Below are 10,840 nucleotides of genomic sequence, written 5' to 3'. Positions count from 1 at the left end.
CACCCTTAAATAAAGATTTTCTTAATTCCTTACCTGTGTGCTAATTAGATATCACCTTGTTTTCACATTAAACAGACTTCTACATGAGAAAGCAGCAAGGATGCAGTGGCGTTAATGTTTCCAGGTGTCAACCTGTATTATTTCAGTAGACATTGAAATGAGGATGCATCTTGCTGCCTTTCCAATGAAGCAAGTTTAATTTAGTTATAGGTGAAAAACCATCCCTACAAAGGTGTTAATCAGAGACTTGGCTTTGTGGACACTTTTTAGAGAACAAATTTGTTAGCATAAAAATAAAGGCAGAAAATGAAGAGCTGTTTAATCACTCAATTGGATTTTTCTGCCAGCATATTTTTTTTCTCTGCAACCCATTGCTAAATTGTGCTTCCTACCTGTTTTTTATAAAATCACTGAATCAAATCTAACTCTGATTACATCAGAGAAGGCCAGGTACCCTACACCATAAGAGGGGGTTTGAAATTTTGACTTGTCTACTTAAATATCACCAAAACCTGATCACAAGGTCAATTATGTCCCTGGGTGGGATTGAACCACCAACCTTTTGGTTAGTAGCCAGACACACTAACCGATTGCGCCACAGAGACAATTTGCAAAAAGTACGTACTGACAAAGGCTAATAAGCATTCATCTAAAACGTTTCCTAGAAAAACTTTAAAAAGTCAATAATCTGGAGAGTTTTTGTAAGATGTTTCTTCCATCAACCAACGAAGAAACACATTGGTACTTTCCCATGATGAGTGAGTGCTTCAGGATCTATTGCACTTACATGTGCAGCAGAGTACAGCAATGGAAGCATGCTGGGCACATAACCCAGAGGTAGGCAGATTGAAACTATCCTCTGCTATATGCATTTTTTTTTTGTTAATTAAAGTAATCCAAAACGAGGCACGAGGCACTGCTTTATTAAATAACACCTCAAACTATCATACCCAGGATTCAAACCTATAACCTGTTGAATTCTAATCAAATACCCTACCCATTGAGCTACTTGATCCTGCATCTATTCTAACCTCCAAAAACACACTCCGATCACTTCAATGATGAAAATTCTTCGTTCGGACGTGAGTAAATCTACTAAGTTTTGTTCTAAATTACTTAGCGCATGCGCACTGCGTACCATACGCATGCGCATTTTTGCCTTAATCGTTCCGTTGCAAAAATCGGCAACGAGCGAACAACTCAGAATGACCCCCAGTGTGCTATCTGCAATACACTATACTTCACACAGTGTGCCATGCACTTTACCTCACATAGTATGCCATCTGCAATGCACTTTACTTCACACAGTGTACCATGCACTTTACCTCACAGTGTGCCATCTGCAATGCACTTTACCTCTCAGTAATTCCTTTGTTATTTATTGAATTGAGTTACTATTTAATATTTATATATGCATTTATTATTTTGAATTGTCTTAATAATCTTTTGTTTTGTTACCTTGATTTGGCCTCTTAATTTATTTAATAGAAGTACAAAGTTGGATGTTGTAAGATTATTTGTTTTATCTTTCCATAGAATAAATATTTCACAGTGAATACAAATGACCACAGATACAGTATATACAGTTGGCAATTTTCACTTGAGATTTTTCTTTAGAGGAAACATGAAAGCATAGTATCTTAAATTCACAACTCTAACTATAATATTTATAAAAATTCCAGTATTCTTTAAAAGCCAGTTTTGTGCTGATAAATATCATTGTAAAGACCTTAAAGGCAGATTATATAAATAATTATATGTATTTTAATAAGACAAACAATAATGTCTGTTTATATATATATATATATATATATATTATAAGGGCACGGTCGTGCCCTTATATTAAGGCTGAATCGAACAAACGGAATTCTCCCATAGGGAACTTCTGAGATGGGGGCATGGTGTTTGAGGGGCTACACCTCAAAAGTGATTAGACGTACTGAGCTGAAATTTGGCATGGACGCGTAGAATCGTCACCCGGTGCTGCATGCCAAATTTCAGGGTAAAATAATAAAAAATGAGGAATTGGGAGTAACCTAAAGTTTCAACTGTCAGTTTTTTTCTGCGACTTCCTGTATGGCTTTTAGACATGGTTGTCCCATAGAGTGAATGAGATTTTTTTTGGGAAGGCATAACTCAGGATAGAGGACGAATTAAGACTTGGGGTTTGTTTTATTAGATAGAGTATGTCCCAGTGTAGTGCCTTTTGGGGTTGTGGTTTTTGAGAAAGTTATAGTTTTTTTTTAATTAAGTAAAATATGCCCCATTTTAAAGATAGGGCTTTTCAATTTGTTGCGCCTGCGCAGTGGCCGCCAGCAGGGGGTGAACATAGATGAGCTTGTCATTGGTGGCATAATGGCTCTAGTAGCCTCACGTGCTGTGTACTGGCAGTTGTGCACGAGGAGAGCGCTGGAAGCAGTGTCTCGTGCATGACGAGGACAGCTGCAGGCGGCGGGAGGACGAGAAGGAGGGAGCGTCTACAAGATCCGGAGGAGATCGCGGGACGTGAGCGACGGAGGGAGCCTTACTGGGGGAGGAGAACGACGGAGCAGTCACACGGAGAGAACCGGAGGAAGACGGGTCCCCTTCAGGAGTGTCAGCGGGAGGAGATAGCCGCAGCTCGGAGGAAGCCGGGTCCACTTACCTCAGCGGGAGCGTCGGCAGGATGTATACTATCATTTCTTATTTTTCTTCTACTTCTCCCGCCCTCCCTGCTGTGTCCGTCCATCCCCCCCCGCCCTCCCTGCTGTGTCCGTCCATCCCCCCCCGCCCTCCCTGCTGTGTCCGTCCATCCCCCCCCCGCCCTCCCTGCTGTGTCCGTCCATCCCCCCCCCGCCCTCCCCCCCCGCCCTCCCTGCTGTGTCCGTCCATCCCCCCCCCGCCCTCCCTGCTGTGTCCGTCCATCCCCCCCCGCCCTCCCTGCTGTGTCCGTCCATCCCCCCGCCCTCCTGCTGTGTCCGTCCATCCCCCCCGCCCTCCCTGCTGTGTCCGTCCATCCCCCCCCCGCCCTCCCTGCTGTGTCCGTCCATCCCCCCCGCCCTCCCTGCTGTGTCCGTCCATCCCCCCCCGCCCTCCCTGCTGTGTCCGTCCATCCCCCCCCGCCCTCCCTGCTGTGTCCGTCCATCCCCCCGCCCGCCCTCCCTGCTGTGTCCGTCCATCCCCCCCCCCGCCCTCCCTGCTGTGTCCGTCCATCCCCCCCCCGCCCTCCCTGCTGTGTCAGTCCATCCCCCCCCCGCCCTCCCTGCTGTGTCCGTCCATCCCCCCCCCGCCCTCCCTGCTGTGTCCGTCCATCCCCCCCCGCCCTCCCTGCTGTGTCCGTCCATCCCCCCCCGCCCTCCCTGCTGTGTCCGTCCATCCCCCCCGCCCTCCCTGCTGTGTCCGTCCATCCCACCCGCCCTCCCTGCTGTGTCCGTCCATCCCCCCCCGCCCTCCCTGCTGTGTCCGTCCATCCCCCCCCGCCCTCCCTGCTGTGTCCGTCCACCCCCCCCGCCCTCCCTGCTGTGTCCGTCCATCCCCCCCCGCCTCCCTGCTGTGTCCGTCCATCCCCCCCCGCCCTCCCTGCTGTGTCCGTCCATCCCCCCCGCCCTCCCTGCTGTGTCCGTCCATCCCCCCCGCCCTCCCTGCTGTGTCCGTCCATCCCCCCCCCGCCCTCCCTGCTGTGTCCGTCCATCCCCCCCGCCCTCCCTGCTGTGTCCGTCCATCCCCCCCGCCCTCCCTGCTGTGTCCGTCCATCCCCCCCGCCCTCCCTGCTGTGTCCGTCCATCCCCCCGCCCTCCCTGCTGTGTCCGTCCATCCCCCGCCCTCTGTCATTCCCCCCGCCCTCCCTGCTGTGTCTGTCCATTCCCCCCAGCCCTCCCTGCTGTGTCTGTCCATTCCCCCCGCCCCTCCCTGCTGTGTCTGTCCATTCCCCCCGCCCTCCCTGCTGTGTCCTGTCCATTCCCCCCCGCCCTCCCTGCTGTGTCTGTCCATTCCCCCCGCCCCTCCCTGCTGTGTTGTCCATTCCCCCCCGCCCTCCCTGCTGTGTCTGTCCATTCCCCCCCGCCCTCCCTGCTGTGTCTGTCCATTCCCCCTCGCCCTCCCTGCTGTGTCTGTCCATTCCCCCCCCGCCCTCCCTGCTGTGTCTGTCCATTCCCCCCCCGCCCTCCCTGCTGTGTCTGTCCATTCCTCCCCCGCCCTCCCTGCTGTGTCTGTCCATTCCCCCCCGCCCTCCCTGCTGTGTCTGTCCATTCCCCCCCGCCCTCCCTGCTGTGTCTGTCCATTCCCCCCCGCCCTCCCTGCTGTGTCCGTCCATCCCCCACCCTCCCTGCTGTGTCCGTCCACCCCCCCCCCGCCCTCCCTGCTGTGTCCGTCCATCCCCCCCCCCGCCCTCCCTGCTGTGTCCGTCCACCCCCCCCGCCCTCCCTGCTGTGTCCGTCCACCCCCCCGCCCTCCCTGCTGTGTCCGTCCACCCCCCCGCCCTCCCTGCTGTGTCCGTCCATCCCCCCCGCCCTCCCTGCTGTGTCCGTCCATCTCCCCCCTGCCCTCCCTGCTGTGTCCGTCCATCCCCCCCCCGCCCTCCCTCCCTCCCTGCTGTGTCCGTCCACCCCCCCGCCCTCCCTGCTGTGTCCGTCCATCCCCCCCCGCACTCCCTGCTGTGTCTGTCCATCCCCCCCCGCACTCCCTGCTGTGTCCGTCCATCCTCCCCCCGCCCTCCCTGCTGTGTCCGTCCATCCCCCCCCCCCGCCGTCCCTTCTGTGTCCGTCCATCCCCCCCGCCCTCCCTGCTGTGTCCGTCCATCCCCCCCGCCCTCCCTGCTGTGTCCGTCCATCCCCCCCCGCCCTCCCTGCTGTGTCCGTCCATCCCCCCCCGCCCTCCCTGCTGTGTCCGTCCACCCCCCCCGCCCTCCCTGCTGTGTCCGTCCATCCCCCCGCCCTCCCTGCTGTGTCCGTCCACCCCCCCCCCCCACCCTCCCTGCTGTGTCCGTCCATCCCCCCCGCCCTCCCTGCTGTGTCCGTCCATCCCCCCCCGCCCTCCCTGCTGTGTCCGTCCATCCCCCCCACCGCCCTCCCTGCTGTGTCCGTGCAACCCCCCCCGCCCTCCCTGCTGTGTCCGTCCATCCCCCCCCCCGCCCTCCCTGCTGTGTCCGTCCATCCCCCCCCCCCACCCTCCCTGCTGTGTCCGTCCATCCCCCCCCCGCCCTCCCTGCTGTGTCCGTCCATCCCCCCCCCCGCCCTCCCTGCTGTGTCCGTCCATCCCCCCCGCCCTCCCTGCTGTGTCCGTCCATCCCCCCCGCTCTCCCTGCTGTGTCCGTCCATCCCCTCCCCCGCCCTCCCTGCTGTGTCCGTCCATCCACCCCCCCCCGCCCTCCCTGCTGTGTCCGTCCATTCCCCCCGCCTGCCCTGCTGTGTCAGTCCATCCCCCCCCGCCCTCCCTGCCGTGTGTCCGTCCATCCCCCCCGCCCTCCCTGCCGTGTGTCCGTCCACCCCCCCCTCCCCCCGCCCTCCCTGCCGTGTGTCCGTCCATCCCCCCCCCGCCCTCCCCGCCGTGTGTCCGTCCATCCCCCCCCCGCCGTGTGTCCGTCCATCCCTCCCCGCCGTGTGTCCGTCCATCCCCCCCCCCGCCCTCCCCGCCGTGTGTCCGTCCATCGTCCACCCCCCCCCCCCCCGCCGTCCCCAGACGCAGCACCTGACACTCACACGGACCTGACACACATGCACACACTCTCACGCAGCACCTGACACACACAGACGCGCAGCGCCTGACACACACAGACACGCAGCGCCTGACACACACGCAGCGCCTGACACACACGCGGCGCCTGTCGCACTCGCAGCGCCTGTCGCACACGCAGCGCCTGTCGCACACGCAGCACCTGACGCACACGCAGCACCTGACACACACGCAGCACCTGACACACACACTCACACGTACCTGACACACACTCACACGCACCTGACACACACACGCAGCACCTGACACACACACGCAGCACCTGACACATGCACTCACACGCAGCACCTGACATACTCACACGCAGCACCTGACACACACACGCAGACACGCAGCACCTGACACACACACGCAGACACGCAGCACCTGACACACACACACGCAGCACCTGACACACACACACGCAGCACCTGACACACACACACGCAGCACCTGACACACACACACGCAGCACCTGACACACGCAGACACGCAGCACCTGACACACGCACACACGCAGCACCTGACACACGCACACACGCAGCACCTGACACACGCAGCACCTGACACATGCAGCACCTGACACACGCAGACACGCAGCACCTGACACACACACGCAGCTCCTGACACACACACGCAGCACCTGACACACACACGCAGCACCTGACACACACACACACACGCAGCACCTGACACACACACACGCAGCACCTGACACACACACACATGCAGCACCTGACATGCAGACATGCAGCGCCTGACACACACACGCAGACATGCAGCACCTGACACACACACGCAGACATGCAGCGCCTGACACACACGCAGACATGCAGCACCTGACAGACACACACACACAGACATGCAGCACCTGACACACCCACACACACAGATATGCAGCACCTGACAAACCCACACACATACAGACATGCAGCACCTGACACACACACACACACAGGCAGCACCTGACACACACACACACACACACAGACGCAGCACCTGACACTCACACGGACCTGACACACACGCAGCACCTGACACACAGACACGCAGCACCTGACACACACACACAGACGCGCAGCGCCTGACACACACAGACACGCAGCGCCTGACACACACAGACACGCAGCGCCTGACACACACAGACACGCAGCACCTGACACACACGCAGCGCCTGACAGACACGCTCACACGCACTCACACGCAGCGCCTGACACGCACACACACTCACACGCAGCGCCTGACACACACTCACACGCAGCGCCTGACACGCACACGCACTCACACACAGCGCCTGACATGCATACGCACTCACACGCAGCGCCTGACACTCACACGCAGCGCCTGACACTCACACGCAGCGCCTGACACGCACACGCACTGACACGCAGCGCCTGACACGCACACGCACTGACACGCAGCGCCTGACACGCACTCACACGCAGCGCCTGACACGCACACGCACTCACACGCAGCGCCTGACACGCAGACACGCAGCGCCTGACACAGACACCCAGCGCCTGACACACACACGCACATACTAGTGATGAGTGGGTTCGGTTAGTCGGAATCCGGACCCCCCGAACTTCACCCATTTTACACGAGGCAGGTTCGAACCTTCCCGCCTTGCTCGGCTAACCCGAGCGCGCCCGAACGTCATCATCCCGCTGTCGGATTCTCACGAGATTCGGATGTCTGCATTCGTGGAAAGGGGTCCCATGTGTAAACATGGGACGCCTTTCAGTCCGTATGGTCCCGGTGTACGGTTTGTTGTTTTGCCAAGTACGTGGATTTAATCTGGAACCTGGATCAGGTGAGTATAATTATCTTTTATTTTCAGGTACCCGTGGATTCTACTTGGAGAAGAGGACCGACTGCTTCGTGTCAACATAGGTAAGTATGTGTGTGTTGGCAGGTGTGAAATAAAGTTATACTTTCACGGTGTCTGTGTCCTGTTTTTATTTGGGTATTTTTTTTCCAGTAGAACTACAGGTACCAGCGGGCCCGTTTTTCTCCCACATGCTGGTACTTGTGGTTCTCCAAGTACCAGCTTGCGGGGGAGGCTTGCTGGGACTTGTAGTACTACTGGAAAAAACAATATTCTTTCAATTTTCTCAAGGCTATCAGCCTCCCATCCGCAGCCCTTGGATGGGGGGGACAGCCTCGAGCTTCACCCCTGGCCCTTGGGTGGCTGGGGGGGGGATCCCTTGATTGAAGGGGTCCCCACTCCCCCAGTGTACCCCGGCCAGGGGTGACTAGTTGGATATTTAATGCCACGGCCGCAGGGCACTGTATAAAAGTGACCCCCGGCTGTGGCATTATCTGTCCAGCTAGTGGAGCCCGATGCTGGTGTAAAAAATACGGAGGACCCCTACTCTTTTTGTCCCCCGTATTTTTTGCACCAGCACCAGGCGCAGAGCCCGGTGCTGGTTTTAAAAATACGGGGGATCCCCTGACCGTTTTTCCCCCGGATTTTTAGAACCAGGACCGGCTCGAAGAGCCCGAGGCTGGTTATGCTTGGAGGGGGGACCCCACGCAATTTTTTTTTCCGGGTTTTTTACTTTCCATTTAAAAAATAATAATCTTTTAAAAAATATATAAATAATACTTGTGCCTCCAAAAAAGACAAACCAAGTACCTAATCCCTTCTAATATAGATATGCTATTACCAAAAAAACAAAACTTTTATTTATTAGATTCCGCCTGCAAAGTGTGGCGGATTGAAAATGACGAATTTACTGTTTAAAAGCACTGTTGTCGAATTTACAAACTTCAATTGAATATACTTTTGTCGAATTGCTGCATTTGTACCATTGCAGAAAAGTCGAATTTGTCAAATGTCGAATTTTAAAAAGTCGAATTTTGAAAGCCTGTAAGAATAGGCCCCGCCCCCTTCTTCACATCAGCCGTCCCCTTCTACCCCTGTACCTTGCTCTCTCCTGTCTGTGCTCTCTCCCGTCTGTAGGACTAGGCCCCGCCCCCTTCTTACCCTCCAGTGACTGCTCTCTCCTGACAAGTGGACCAGGCCTGCCCCCTACACGCTGCTGGTGTCTTCATTGTTACTTGGTCTGGAGCTCCTTTGGGGAGAGAACTCACGTGAGCTCATTAAGAATGAGGAACTGGGATGTTTTAATTTTATTGTGAGTAGTGTAGTGTGGTGATGTAGTATGTTGTATGGGGGGTATAGTCAGTGCTTAAAGTGGTCCTGGAGAGGTGGTGGAACTCACCCATCATCGCCAGCTTACACCCCCCCCCCCCCCCCCATGTCCTCCAAACCCCCTTCCCCATGTGCTAGGTGGGGAGCTACCCTGAAATGGTGTCTTGCCACTGCCGGATTTGCAACCAACTAGGGTTGGTGTGTAGAACACATATAAGAAGTGTTGCACTTAATATCTTGAAAAAAATGTAGTTATATAGGTACTAAAATACACACTAGCAACACAAATAATTTCAGCATAAGAACATGGGGGGTAATTCCAAGTTGATCGCAGCAGGAAATTTTTTAGCAGTTGGGCAAAACCATGTGCACTGCAGGGGGGAGCAGATATAACATTTGCAGAGAGTTAGATTTGGGTGGGTTATTTTGTTTCTGTGCAGGGTAAATACTGGCTGCTTTATTTTCACACTGCAATTTAGATTTCAGTTTGAACACACCACACCCAAATCTATCTCTCTCTGCACATGTTATATCTGCCTCCCCTGCAGTGCACATGGTTTTGCCCAATTGCTATCAAAAATCCTGCTGCGATCAACTTGGAATTACCCCCATGGTGTTAAACATCAATACACATGGAATGAATACCATGGCCCTCATTCCGAGTTGATCGGTCGCAAGGCGAATTTAGCAGAGTTACACACGCTAAGCCGCCGCCTACTGGGAGTGAATCTTAGCTTCTTAAAATTGCGACCGATGTATTCGCAATATTGCGATTACTAACTACTTAGCAGTTTCAGAGTAGCTCCAGACTTACTCTGCCTGTGCGATCAGTTCAGTGCTTGTCGTTCCTGGTTGACGTCACAAACACACCCAGCGTTCGCCCAGACACTCCTCCGTTTCTCCGGCCACTCCTGCGTTTTTTCCGGAAACGGTAGCGTTTTCAGCCACACGCCCCTGAAACGCCGTGTTTCCGCCCAGTAACACCCATTTCCTGTCAATCACATTACGATCGCCGGAGCGATGAAAAAGCCGCGAGTAAAATTACTTTCTACATAGCAAAGTTACTTGGCGCAGTCGCAGTGCGAACATTGCGCATGCGTACTAAGCGGATTTTCATTGCGATGCGATGAAAAATACCGAGCGAACAACTCGGAATGAGGGCCCATGTGCACATGTAAACACACTGGCCCTCATTCCGAGTTGTTCGCTCGCAAGGCGAATGTAGCAGAGTTACACACGCTAAGCCGCCGCCTACTGGGAGTGAATCTTAGCTTCTTAAAATTGCGACCGACGTACGCGCAATATTGCGATTACAAACGAGTTAGCAGTTTCAGAGTAGCTCCAGACTTACTCTGCCTGTGCGATCATTTCAGTGCTTGTCGTTCCTGGTTGACGTCACAAACACACCCAGCGTTCGCCCAGGCACTCCCACCGTTTCCCCGGCCACTCCTGCGTTTTTTCCGGAAACGGTAGCGTTTTCAGCCACACGCCCCTGAAACGCCGTGTATCCGCCCAGTAACACCCATTTCCTGTCAATCACATTACGATCGCCGGAGCGAAGAAAAAGCCGTGAGTAAAAATACTTTCTTCATAGTAAAGTTACTTGGCGCAGTCGCAGTGCGAACATTGCGCATGCGTACTAAGCGGATTTTCACTGCGATGCGATGAAAAATACCGAGCGAACAACTCGGAATGAGGGCCCCTGTTGTGTATAGGAAATTGAAAGTGAATAGCCGGGTGCCTGGGGGCCGCTTAGGCCCCCAGAAGCTGTAGGGGCTATGATAGTGTGTTATACATTCTAGATGCTTTTTAACACCCCTTTCACCAGCTGCGATTACAATATTAGGTCTCTTAAAAAGAAAAAGAAAAATTCTATGCCACGCAATTATTTTTCTGCCACCCGTTTCTGTTTTTTTAATTGGGTATCCAAGTCTTCGTCACTTAATGTTTTTTTTTTTTGGCAACCCCTACTGTATGTATACCCTGTGTTTGGGT

At 54.7% G+C, this 10,840-nt stretch overlaps 1 non-coding gene across 1 annotated transcript; it reads right to left on the bottom strand.

Annotated features, from left to right (window-relative positions):
- Positions 1-531: 531 nt before the first annotated feature.
- On the bottom strand, positions 532-605 carry TRNAS-ACU (transfer RNA serine (anticodon ACU)). The gene has a single exon. It is a non-coding gene; the product is annotated as a tRNA-Ser (tRNA).
- Between the last annotated feature and the right edge of the window lie 10,235 nt (positions 606-10,840).

Source organism: Pseudophryne corroboree, unplaced genomic scaffold (assembly GCF_028390025.1).
Source record: "Pseudophryne corroboree isolate aPseCor3 unplaced genomic scaffold, aPseCor3.hap2 scaffold_383, whole genome shotgun sequence".
NCBI classification, from domain to species: Eukaryota; Metazoa; Chordata; class Amphibia; order Anura; family Myobatrachidae; genus Pseudophryne; species Pseudophryne corroboree.
Note: the sequence above shows the minus strand (reverse complement) of the source record. Positions and strands in the feature narration are given on the sequence as shown.